General features: G+C 41.2%; 1 protein-coding gene across 1 annotated transcript in view; it reads left to right on the top strand.

The window, feature by feature from the left end:
- LOC122802342 (contactin-associated protein-like 5) overlaps positions 1-12,242 on the top strand; it is a 2,566,556-nt gene that overhangs the window by 428,491 nt on the left and 2,125,823 nt on the right. The gene's annotated exons all lie outside the window — the stretch shown is intronic.

The following is a 12,242-nucleotide window of genomic DNA, read 5'->3' as shown; positions in this document are numbered from 1 at the left end:
ATATGGAAACACTGAAAGAGGGGAAAGGGGGAAAAAGGGGCCTAAAATACTGCCAACCAAGATCTCTTTTCAGATAATTTCCTTAACCACTCTAGCAGTGGTCAATCTGAAATTCATGCACAAGTTCTTGGAGGGGGAGGCTTCAGATTTCATTGAGAACTCAAAAGTAAAACCAGCTAACATTTCTGACATAGTTACAGTATCAGGGTAACTCTGCAATAAGGTACTCAACACACCCATCTTAATGAGAGAATTGCTGCAGCCCTGGAAACAATTGGGCACTTAGCCCTCCACAGCCACGCTGAGCTGGACTGCTCTGAATTTGCTGATGGCAGTCTGGCTTCTGATTTAAAGCCTGAGTAGGGGGCAGTTTGCCCCATCTTGGTTCAATATTTTATATTGGGATGGCCTTTTCCACTCGTGGAGCAAGTGTGACTAAAAAATCAAGGGTGACACGTTCAATGACACATGCAAGGGCCCCTCTTAAAAGCTCAGGAGTCCTTTTATTTTGCCTCTGAAATCTCTCAAGCCAGTCTGGGGCAGAAACATGTTTTTTTTCAGTGATTACTGCAAGCCACATGCTTGCATGGTGCTCTTCCCAATTATTATCCTATTAACTGCTTTTAGGTACACAGACTGCTGATAATAGTATATCTAAGTCATGCTGCCTCTATACCAACATGTTTCTCTAGCCTTGAGGGAAAAAAATCAGGAGAAGGAGGGCTTGGTGAGGTTCTTTTTCTAAAATAACAGCCATGAAATAAATAGGTTCATAGGTTCATAGCAGATTACTAGGCTAACGGCTCAAGAGCCTTTACAACCCTTGCCAATATCACCCGATTTTACCCATTAAATGGCCCCTATAGGTAGGAAGATAGCATGGGTTTGTGCCTGTGCATTGAGTATTTTACAGATTGCCTCTATACATAATGGACAAAGGTTCCACGCTAGGTGTGAATTTATGACTCATCATCCATTGATCCTGACTGGTCTTGAAGAGAGCCAAGTAAGGACTGTGCTTAACATGAATGAGAAGCCTGTTCCAAAGAAGTGGCATTCTCTGGGACACATATCTCTTGCATGTTCTGTTTGATTCACTGATTGAGTTTAGATCCCTAGAATGGGTGACCCTTATACTGTTTGTCTTGCAGATATGTAGCAGCTCCATTAAGGCTAGATTTGTGAGTGCTGTGTAGGTTATACATAGGTCACCCCTTAACAGTTGATAGGTGACAAGAGTAAAGTGAAAGGGCGTACAGTCTATCTGCATTGGACATGTTGTTAACACCCTGTATTTTCTTAGTGAGGAACCTCTGAGGTCACTCCAGTTGCTGTAAGTGCCTAGTCAAGTACATTCCAAATGTTACATTTTACTCAGTTATTGGTCTGATGAGGGTTGTGACAGTGGAACTATAATCTCTGTTGATCTGGATGTCATTCCTTTACTTATAAATTGTGCCACATAGAATGATACTTTCACCACTGTGGACATGTCGGTCAAATTTCAGGCTACTGTCTACCTGTGTACCTAGATCCCTCACCTCTGAGTCTACTCATTGGGATGTGTTATTAATGTTGTCATTAACAGGGGTATTTGATTTCCCAAAGGGTACAGTAGTGATTTCTTTGCATTTCTTTTTCAGGCTGTGGTTCTGGCACCAATCATTTGACTGATTTAGACCCTCCTGATGGATATCTGCATTGTTGGGGGATTCAATGTGTGGCCCTAGCTTGCAGTCATCTGCAAATGGTGTTATCAAGAGACCTTCCGCATTGGCCTTGGAATGAAAAAATATATTAAACAGGAGTGGTCCCAGCACTGAGCTGTGTGGCACACCACTAGTAACTGGCCTCTTGCTGGATCTTGAATCATACAATTTAACCATGTGTCCTGTTCTTGAGCCAACTAGCTATCCATATGGTGATTTAGCAATTTAAGCACAGATTTGTGAGTTTAATTATAATACCTGAGTGTGAAATTGTGTCAAATGCCTTGGCTAGGTTGAGGTAGGCAGTAAAGATTGTTTTGCCCTCATCCATGGCCTTAGTGATTCTCAAAGAAGTCCACCAGATTTAGTAGGAATGACCTGCCCTTGACAAAGCCAAACAGGGTTGGGTCCAGTGTTTTGAGGTTTCTTATGGCTTTATTTTTTTCAGGCCCATTATAACTTTCTTCATGGCCTTACAAACAAGACTAATCAAGTTTGTTTGCTTATTTATTCATTTAATTTATTTACGTACTTATTTATTTTATCTTTGTTTACCAGGATAGTCTGACTGGGCTGTTAACCCTGGGGGAAAAAGCCCCACATTACAATCGTACTTTACATTCAAACAGCATTGCATAAAATATCATATTTTGCATTCAGCAATCATACTTTGCATTCAAACAGTATTACATAAAATGTATAATATACAGATATTTGAAATAAAACATTAATAAAATATATAAACAGGACAGATTCCCAAAATAGGTTAATTCACACATAGGTTGCACATAGGTTGAACATACACAAATTCGTACTTAGTACATTATAAAATAGCAGTACAGTAATAAGGAGAATTAATTATATTAGAAAGTATATATTATGAAGTGATTGATAACATATGTGATAAACTGATGGGCTGCAAGCCCAGCCAAAAATAATTTTGTAAATAATTATATGTCACTGTAAATATTAAAATGATCCACAGGCTTGTTTCACAAATGTAAAGAAAACTGTGTTATGTGTTGAGCTTCAAAAATGTAACCACAGTGCACCCTGCTGGAAGAAAGCTGATAAGTAAAGCATTTTACCAATGTGTGTGATCTAAAGCTGGGAGACTGGATGTCTGGGCTAGAAAATTCTTTCTATTATTCTAAAACAGAGATAATTACTAGGTTTTACATGTAATGTGTCTTTTATTGCTGTGGCTTCATGGCAGGTGCAGATTAGAAAAAGAAATGTTAAAATTTTGAGTTCTTTTATCCTGGGAACTAAATCAGGAAAGTGTCAAGAATGATGTAATCTATAATGACTCAGCAGTAATGTGTATTATCAATTTAAGGGCTATCTCAGAAAGTAAGAATAGCATTTTGTATTTTGTTCGGGAGCTGACAACAACTCACTAGTACTTCTCATGTATATTTGCTTTCTCTGTAACTAAAATAATTAGAACAGTGATTTCTCTTAGAGATAGATAGAAATAGTAAGATTTGTCTAGCAGTTTTCTGTATTTATGTCAGACTATCCTACAATATTGTTTTTAAGTATTTTCCTGTGGTTTCTGAACTCTCTAATGTCATTGTGTTGAGTTAATAAGTATTGTCTTGTGTTTTTATTATTTATTATTAAATATATTCAAACCTTTTAACTGTGGCTGTTTTGTGTAGAGATAATTTAAGCTTTCAGAGTACTTGCATGTATTTGGTGATACTGCATAAGCCACTCCAATAGCCTTAGCCCTGGGTTACACTTACTATTTGGATAACAGTAACATTACATAGTAGAATCGGACACCCTTTGGTAAGGGCCTTTATAGTAGCTGATAAGTACTGGTTGGTTGCAGTCTATACTACCTTATATTCTGGGCCTAAGGGGGCATAGCTAGTGAACCTGTGCCAGCCTTCCCCAGGAGTGTCTGTATGTTTGTATAAAACTCAAATCTCAAAGTGTGTGTGTGTGTGTGTCAGATACTTGGGCAGGGACATGAATCACTGGCTGGACAGATAGGGTGCTGGAGGTTTTGGCTTGACCACTCCGCTGAGATCTGAACACTATAGATGTGCCAGTGGGGAGTCTTATTGGGGATCTGCAGAGAAAGGGAGAAACCAGTACCAGACTGACAGTGATCTCTGTGTGTTCTTGTTATCCTCCCAATGTGGACGTCTCTCACTGGTATTAGTGGTGAGGATTGAGTCTTCTTGATTACTGGGCCAGTACGCGGGCATCACAGCTTATTTGGTTTAAAAAGTAGAAAAAGGGAGTGTTAAAAGGTAGTAGTTGATTAAATAGTGACAATTAAAAGTTACAACTCTGAGTTAGTGAGTAAAGAAAGGATTAAAATGATTATAGTGCTGAAATGTCCTGGGCCAGTTGTCAGTTTTCCCTTATTCTGAGGGATGACCGTATCTGTTTGCCACTCTATCAGAACAAAGTCAGTCTGGATGTTGTGGTTAAATAGAGATCCAATGGGCCTGATAGATCTTGATTTAAGCTATTTAAGAGGCAACCTGGTATATTGTTAGGCCCCATTGATGCCATGTTTATAGCTTTAGCTTTAGAGAGTGCAATGTCTACCTGTTCAATGGTGTTAATTGGCAGAGGACTGATGGAGGGTATTTCCTGAAGCTGATCTGGGAATGTTGCGAAAGTGAAGTCTGAGCTAAATTTATCAGCCAGCAGATTAGCTATATCCTCTGGCTCAGTGTAGAAGATGTCATCTATAACTAATTCCACACAGTTTTTGGTGTTGCCCTTAAGACTGTGGACAGAACTGAAAAATACCTTATCCATGCCGCGACCTACCAACACTGACACACCCCTTAATGACAAAGTAGGACTACCCGTGAGCCCATTATACCACACCGGCACATCACCTCCCAGAGAATACATTCCCTTTAGTCTGCTTCCTTAAACCCTAACCATGGCTCCACCTTTCCGGAATGACAACCTATAGTCATAACAAATGCCACAGAAGCTATAACCCCTTGAACTCAAATCTGCACCCAGTCAAAGAAAACCCTTAGCAAGTCTCAACCCAGGACCCTGTCCACTAAAGCATATCCCAATAGCCCACCAAACTATACAGCTCTGGATGTGCAGTAACCCGATTACTGCAGGAAAGAGTAACTCCAAAACTTTAATGACCTAACCTAAGTGCCAGAAAACCAGAATCCCCTAAAAACTCAACTATACCCCACCATGAAGTTCTCTATGTGCCCAACCTTACACCCCCCCGATTCACTTATTACCAAATGGCAATCAGGCTTCCATACTGACATAAAACTCAATGCTCCCAAAATCAAAACCCCACTACGTATGATGCTTCCAAAACCATCACTACAAAATTCCTTCAATCATAATTGAAATAGTTCTTGTAGTACTCTCATCTAAACCCTAACCTAGCATGAAAGATTACCAAACCTACCCAGCCCTATGAACCATATCAGCTCCTTGTCTAAATCATGGTACCTCTACCAACCCAGGAACCTGAACTGATAACTGTAAATGCACCCCAAAGGTTCCACCCAAATCTGACATGCCCAACTGCATACTTACTATATTAACTTTTGACACTGCTTATGAATAGTAATTTCAATACCAAAATTTACAGTAGTCGACTAGTGATTTATATTACCTATAAACCCTGTATGGCCTGATTAACTCTTAGTCCACTGATCCAAAGAACCTTTCCATAAACAAGCAGTACAATAAACCCATATGCAATCAGTGTAACCCAAATAATTTAGACAAAGACATACTCATCTAAAATGCGACCTTGCCAACAAGACCTTAAACTGTAAGGAAATCTAAGATGCTGAAACTTTAAATATCTCCCTGCCCATACATCTCAAGTATACCCCACCTTGAGGAAGGTCCCCCACCCGTGTCCTAAAAATCATGTTCTTCGAAGTTCCACATCGAAAATTCTGGGACCCATTCCATTTTAGATGTAAGAATTAAAACTTATCTAGCTTACTAGAGGCCTAAACCAGCAAACTCAGAAAACCCCTGATCGTATGATGATTGGGGTTTTCAGGGGAGGGGTGAAGTCCAATCTCCCCTTAAACAATCCCTTTCCCTGGACTACCATGTCTCAACATGCCTCTACGTTACCTTGATAACTCCAACCCTGTTGTGCCATCATTAGCACAGACTTAGGATTACCTACTAAACCCTTGTGCTCCACTCCCACAATCATACATCCCCACAATCAACATCCATTACCTTCCAGAACCATTTCTGGTGCAGCATGGACCACAGCTCGCCATGTCTTCTCCTGTCTGTGTCTCATTGTGCACCACTCAAGTGACCGGGACCTCCAGTGGAACAGCTTCCATATGTTTCTGAGCTCCCTCACCTCCGGTCACCAACCAACATCAACTCAAATTCCATTCTGAAATAAAACAAAACAGAATAAGTATCTTGACTTTATAATACAAAACTGAAACAAAACAATTCCCCAAACCTATAGCTAGAAACTCTGCAGCAACACCTTGTTACTATGCCCTCCTCCACTTTGATAGTGAATAATACTGATTCATATTATCCTTTAAATGGCCCAAAAAAGTATAAATAGCAAACTAGAATTCCTTAGGACTGACATGAATGTTAAGAGTCACAGTAAATGCAATTAATCTCAGCAACCCCTCAAATTAAACCCATACTATCAGCAACATTTAATCACCGGGGTGAGGGCCTACTTATGAGGCTACAAGTGCCATCTGTGTTACCTGGTTGAGATATTTAGCAAATGTGAAACTTGTATCTTTATGAAATAATATCATAAAACAGATTATCTGCATTTAACCCCACTAAACGGATCGGATTCTAATGCAGTTGAGTTTACTATTGTGCAAGTTTTAAGGTGAATTCTTTCCATCACCATGCCTGTCAAGACTTCCCCCAGCCACAATTTATAAAATGTACCCGAACATGAGGCCAGACTTACTCTCTATGCTGTAAACTTAGAGAAATTGCAAACCATTACCCTGTAGCTTCAATCTTCAATAATTTGCCAATAATTTATCAGGACACCGCCAGGGAAACTGCAACAACTGTGCAGGAAAAGATAAAGTCCACCCACGGGGAAACAAAGGCTCAAAGCCTACTTCTCAAACTCCCAAAAGAAACGCAGACAAATCCCTATGAAAATGAGGGGACAAATGCCTATCCATATCCCATATATTCCCTTTTTTTTATCCCCAAAAATCTAGCTGGTGTGGGGCGTCAACATTGATCAGGCTGTAACACAAGCCAATCACTAAACCTCCCATATGAACAATGGGTAGATGACCACCCAAGTCGCTAGACCCACTACATTAGTCTGGGCATTCAGAACACATCCGTACAAGCCAGCACAAGACCCCAAAACCTCAATACCCCCTCCATTTGCCCTGCTTCCAGTGCATGTTGTTTCCTGTCTGCCCCAACCTCTTGCCTTCTCTGATATCCTGGACAACAATTCCCAGGTTGTACTTTTTTTTTACAATCTAAGAGATGGCATCCATAGCTCAAGAATCACCCAGATGCTAAACACTAACCACCCACTGCCCTCACAATGTTAAATCCATTTAATATCTGCATAAAGGTCCAGCCAACCAGTACCCCTCTGAGCATGCGCCCGCCATCACCATGATATAAAAAATAACCTCTTCATTTACTATAAAATGACAGTTGTTATAAACAGTAATGCATGCATTTTTTCTTAAGTACTATTTTCCCATTTGTTCAAATACATTGATCCCTCAAGTGCTCATATCTACTCACCGGGCAGAAGGATAAAAGACCCGACATAGCATGGATCCGTTTAGTAAACAGCCAGCTGAAGTGCCGATGATATATACCAAGGCCGATACTCCCAATTTACCAAAAACTGTAAGTCCATTGCCACCACTAACCTCCCCCAAATGGACATGCATCTGAACACCCTCCCCCTCAACAGCCGCAAGAAATGGCACACACAGTCAGTACAAGGAGGCAAAGCCAGGAAATGCCAAAAGGGGATCCCCACCAATTGGACACCATGAAAAAAAAACAAGGACCCACCCAACTCCCCCACCCAACAGCTCCGAATCAACTGCCCAACAAAACACACAGCCTGAAAATTAACTCTGCAAAGCACCCCACTGACTGAGTGCCTAACAACCCCCCCCCCCACACACACACACACACATGACTGCCATGTCACCAAGAACAGGAGCATTCCATTAAGCTCGCAACAGTCAACGATCCCAAAGCCCCGCTCACAACCATACAATCAAGTCAACCACCACAACAAAAAACACTCTCACATTCCAACCGCCCATACCCAATTAACTCCTGGCTAACTGTTCTGCCAGCTATAAGTCCACGCCTCAACAGTACCTCCACATCTCAACTTCTGAACCAACTGGAGGATGACAAGCCAAGAAGTGTCAAGCATACCAGCATTGCCTAGAGGGCTCATGGGATCCAAAAGGATCTCAAGACAGTGAGTCACGAACACCAGCAGTGCCATACCCTGGGCACCCCACTTCCACACCATCCAGCCCATGCATACACAGACTGCCAGGCTACCTCAAAACAAGCCTCCCACATTGAGCCCAAAGACCGCAAAATAAACCTGCGGGAAATGGACCCATACAAACCCTAGAAAACAATGCACTACCTGGCTGAAACATCTATAACTAGGGATACCAACCAGATAAGCATCCACCCAGCTCAACCGACCTACCATGGAGCCTAACTGCAAAGCCACCAGACCTCAATCCCCTACCAACTGCACTTTGCACAAATGCTGCCATCAGTTTACAGCCGGACTGACCCCAAATGATGAAACGTGATTTATATATATATATATATATATATATATATATATATATATATATATATATTTATTTTTTATTAAAAGCTGCCAAAGTGACTACCCTGACCACGTATCCACTCAAGCTTGGTAACCAGCTGCCCCCGGGATCAAAACTACAGATCTGTAACCCCCCCCCCCCAACCAGAGAATTCACAATACCCTACCAAGACAGAATAACTAGCTAACTCCTAAATAAGTAATATGTACCACAGACCACCTGCCACCAACCAATACCCAGAGGCCTACCTTAGCTCCTCTTATACCTACATGTTGTCATGGGCGTACACTGCCTTAGTAGCACGTTCACGCCTAAATGTGATTGCTTACCCTGCTACACTTTGTCTAAGCCCCTCCCCACCTTTATCTCATTTCCTCCCAATCCTCCCTCTCTTCAATTAACCCTTTCACCTCCCCCACCCAACTAACTACCAACTAATACAACACTCTAACCTTTCCTGAAGATGTCCCAGGACAACTTGGTTTGTTGCCAAACCTCATTTATTAATAATGCACTTGGTGCTTACGTGCCGAATGTCAAGTTCACTGATTGTTTTTATAGGTTATGTGCTACAGATCTAGTACCAGCTAATATTGAGAATGCTGCTGCTTTTTTATAGTGATCTTTATTAAATATGGAACTTTTTATGCTTTTTCTCTAATAGGAGAAGGGAAAACTGCACTGTGCTATCATGTTCAGCTGCTGTAAGCTGGTTACCATTTTGTGTTTCTATTAGTTGAGTCTGTTCTTCTGTGCTTCAAATTCTTCTGTATTGCATGGCTTAGTACTCATTTGGGCTGAGCTGGCCAGTGTTATTATCTAAGATCCTGTTTTAACTGCAGGAGACTGTGAAACAAGTGGGAATAGCTGCAGTATGCAGTGAAGTAACCAGTGAGTGCATTTTATCCCTACTCTAATTTAAAGGACCAAAAATTCTTTTATTTCTAACTCAAGGAATACTCTTCTCTGTTTCTTGCCTGTGCTTGTAAGCTAACGTCAGTATTGTGCGCTAGGTATTGTTTCATTACTTACAACACTCCTTTTCTCATATATTTGATGCACTATTAGTAAGCTGCACAGCTCCTATTATCCTTAGAAAGGTGGACTGTATTAAACTGTAATATACAGAGTTCTGCAAGGAGGTAAACCTTGTTATTTGCCATACGGTGTTATGCTGTTTCTCATTGCTGCCATTTGTTGCACACATCAGCTGCAGGGCAAACTCAGAGTTACCCTGAATTGTGCATACCAGCTGTAGGCTGCTTTTTGTGATGCAGGCACCATCTATACTGTGCACTATAAGTCAGCAAAATATTTCCCCTTAAAAAACTGAATTCTGCTGTGTTTATCTGCTAACACCACCTTAACAGTGTTGCTTGTCTTCCTCCAAAGCATGTCTTAATTATGGTCATTGACCCTCCCTTTTGTTTTGACCTAGTATTCTGTGTTGTCCTCTGCTGGGTTATATAGCCTTGTGTCATATTGTAGCATCTGAGCTTGATTGTGGCACTCAATTGATCTGTGGTAAAGTGAGCTGTGTCGGTGTTATACTGCTCTGTGAAATTTTGCACTGTATCCGATATTATCTGTCTGCTGTGGCACCATTACCTGCTTGTTGGGATGATTTAGTACATTGTACTGTATCCTGTATAGTTATACTGTTGTGTATTTTATTGCTGTACATTCTGTTTATCTGCATTTCTGCTGAGCACTATGTTGCTATATTGCAGTGCATTGCCTATTCTTGTTTTTTGCTGCACTTCCTTGTGTTGCACCACTCTGTTGCTACTTCCTCATACCCTGCTGTCAATACTTTGCATTGTACTGCTTACTAACTGGCAGATTCTTACCCTGCAAACATCAAAAACCTGCTCATTGGATCTAGAAAAAGTAGGTAGACCCAGCCAAAAACAATGACAGCTGAATAACATAACGTTTGCAAGCTTAGAGTCATAACTTCTTTCAGTTCAGTACAATTGTGCAATACAACCACACAAACACATATTTAAAAATTTGAGGGTGTCAAATTGATAACCTGTAGGTATAAGAGGAGCTAAGGTACGCCTTTGAGTATTGGTTGGTGGCAGGTGGTCTGTGGTACATATTATTTATTTAGGAGTTAGCTAGTTATTCTGTCTTGGTAGGGTATTGTGAATTCTCTGGTTGGGGGGGGGGGGTTACAGATCCATAGTTTTGATCCCGGGGGCAGTTGGTTACCAATCGTGAGTGGAAAAGTGGTCTGGGGTAGTTACTTTGGCAGCTTTTAATTAAAAAAAAAAAAATATATATATATATATATATATATATATATATATATATATATATATATATAAATCATGCTTCAGCATTAGGGGTCAGTCCGGCTGTAAACTGATGTCAGCATTTGTGCAAAGTGCAGTCGGTAGGGGATTGAGGTCCGGTGACTTCGCGGTTAGGCTCTGTGTTCTGTTGGTTGACCTGGGTGGATGCTTATCTGGTTGGTATCCCTAGTTATAGATGTTTCAGCCTGGTAGTGCATTGTTTCCTAGGGTTTGTATGGGTCCATTTCCCGCAAGTTTATTTTGTGGGCTTTGGGCTCAGTGTGGGAGGCTTGTTTTGAGGTAGCGTGGCAGTCTGTGTGTGCACCACAGTACAAGTTGCCTGGGCACCCCTTTCTTCTTCAACTTTCTAGCACTACCCCATTGCAAATATTTTCTACTTGCGTTACTTTTATTTTTTGACTCAGTGTTACTTAACTAGTTAAAAATCAAACTTAGAACAGTACAGCTCACAATATCAACCCTCAATATCTCTCATAAACATGTGCCATTCTATAGTATCTCACTCAGTGGGAGAGTATAGAGTATTTTAGTTTACTTCCCCTCTACAGTTTATGCTGTGGGCCAACTGTTTCATTAGGGATGACTTTATAATCGCTGATTCTACCCCACTACTCTTTCCTTGTTAAGAAAATGTCTACCGCTGTTACACATTGACCACTCCTGTATGTCATCCAGTCACTATATTTCTTGCTGAACCATGTGCTGGCCACCATCAAGCCATTTGCTAGACAGAAGTATAGAATGGTCTCCCCTTTTTTGTTCTTATTTTCCCCACCAATGTGGGCACAGACAGTTTTCATATCCTGTTCTGTCTCTCCTGATATGTGCATTCAAGTCACCTGTTATCAGCATCAATTCATGTTGTCCTGCTTTATCTAGCAGGTCCTGCAGCTGCTGTCTGAATGCACTGTTTTCCTCGCTATCACAACCGTGCTGTGGGTCATATGCTGGGATTACGAATTTTCTCTCATCATTACACTGGAGTCCAGCTGCCATGAGTCTGTCACTAATTCTGATGACATCCCCCACTATCTTCTGAAGTCTCTCCTTCACAACAATTCTCACACCAGCTTCTCCTTCTCCCGTGTAGTAGACTCCGGATCCCAAAGCAAGTGGCTTTACTGCAGTGTCCTTCCATTTTGTCTCATGGAAACTTAGATACATAGGATGTCCAGCGTTCCCCTTACTATCATGTCATCCACTTCCAAGTTGCGTTCTGTCAGTGAACCTACATTGACGGTAGGGATTCTTAGTTTATGTTTGTCAGGTTGACTGGCTTTATGTTCAGCTTATGCTCAACAGAGCTTTCCCAGGTATCCCAAGCTGGGCAACTGGACAGAGGACGGCCAGTAGCTTATTGATCCAGGCTTTCT

Source organism: Protopterus annectens, chromosome 5.part0 (assembly GCF_019279795.1).
Source record: "Protopterus annectens isolate FY-2018-M chromosome 5.part0, PAN1.0, whole genome shotgun sequence".
NCBI classification, from domain to species: Eukaryota; Metazoa; Chordata; order Ceratodontiformes; family Protopteridae; genus Protopterus; species Protopterus annectens.
The sequence above is the reverse complement of the archived record's forward strand: the minus strand, read 5'-3'. Positions and strand labels throughout refer to the sequence as shown.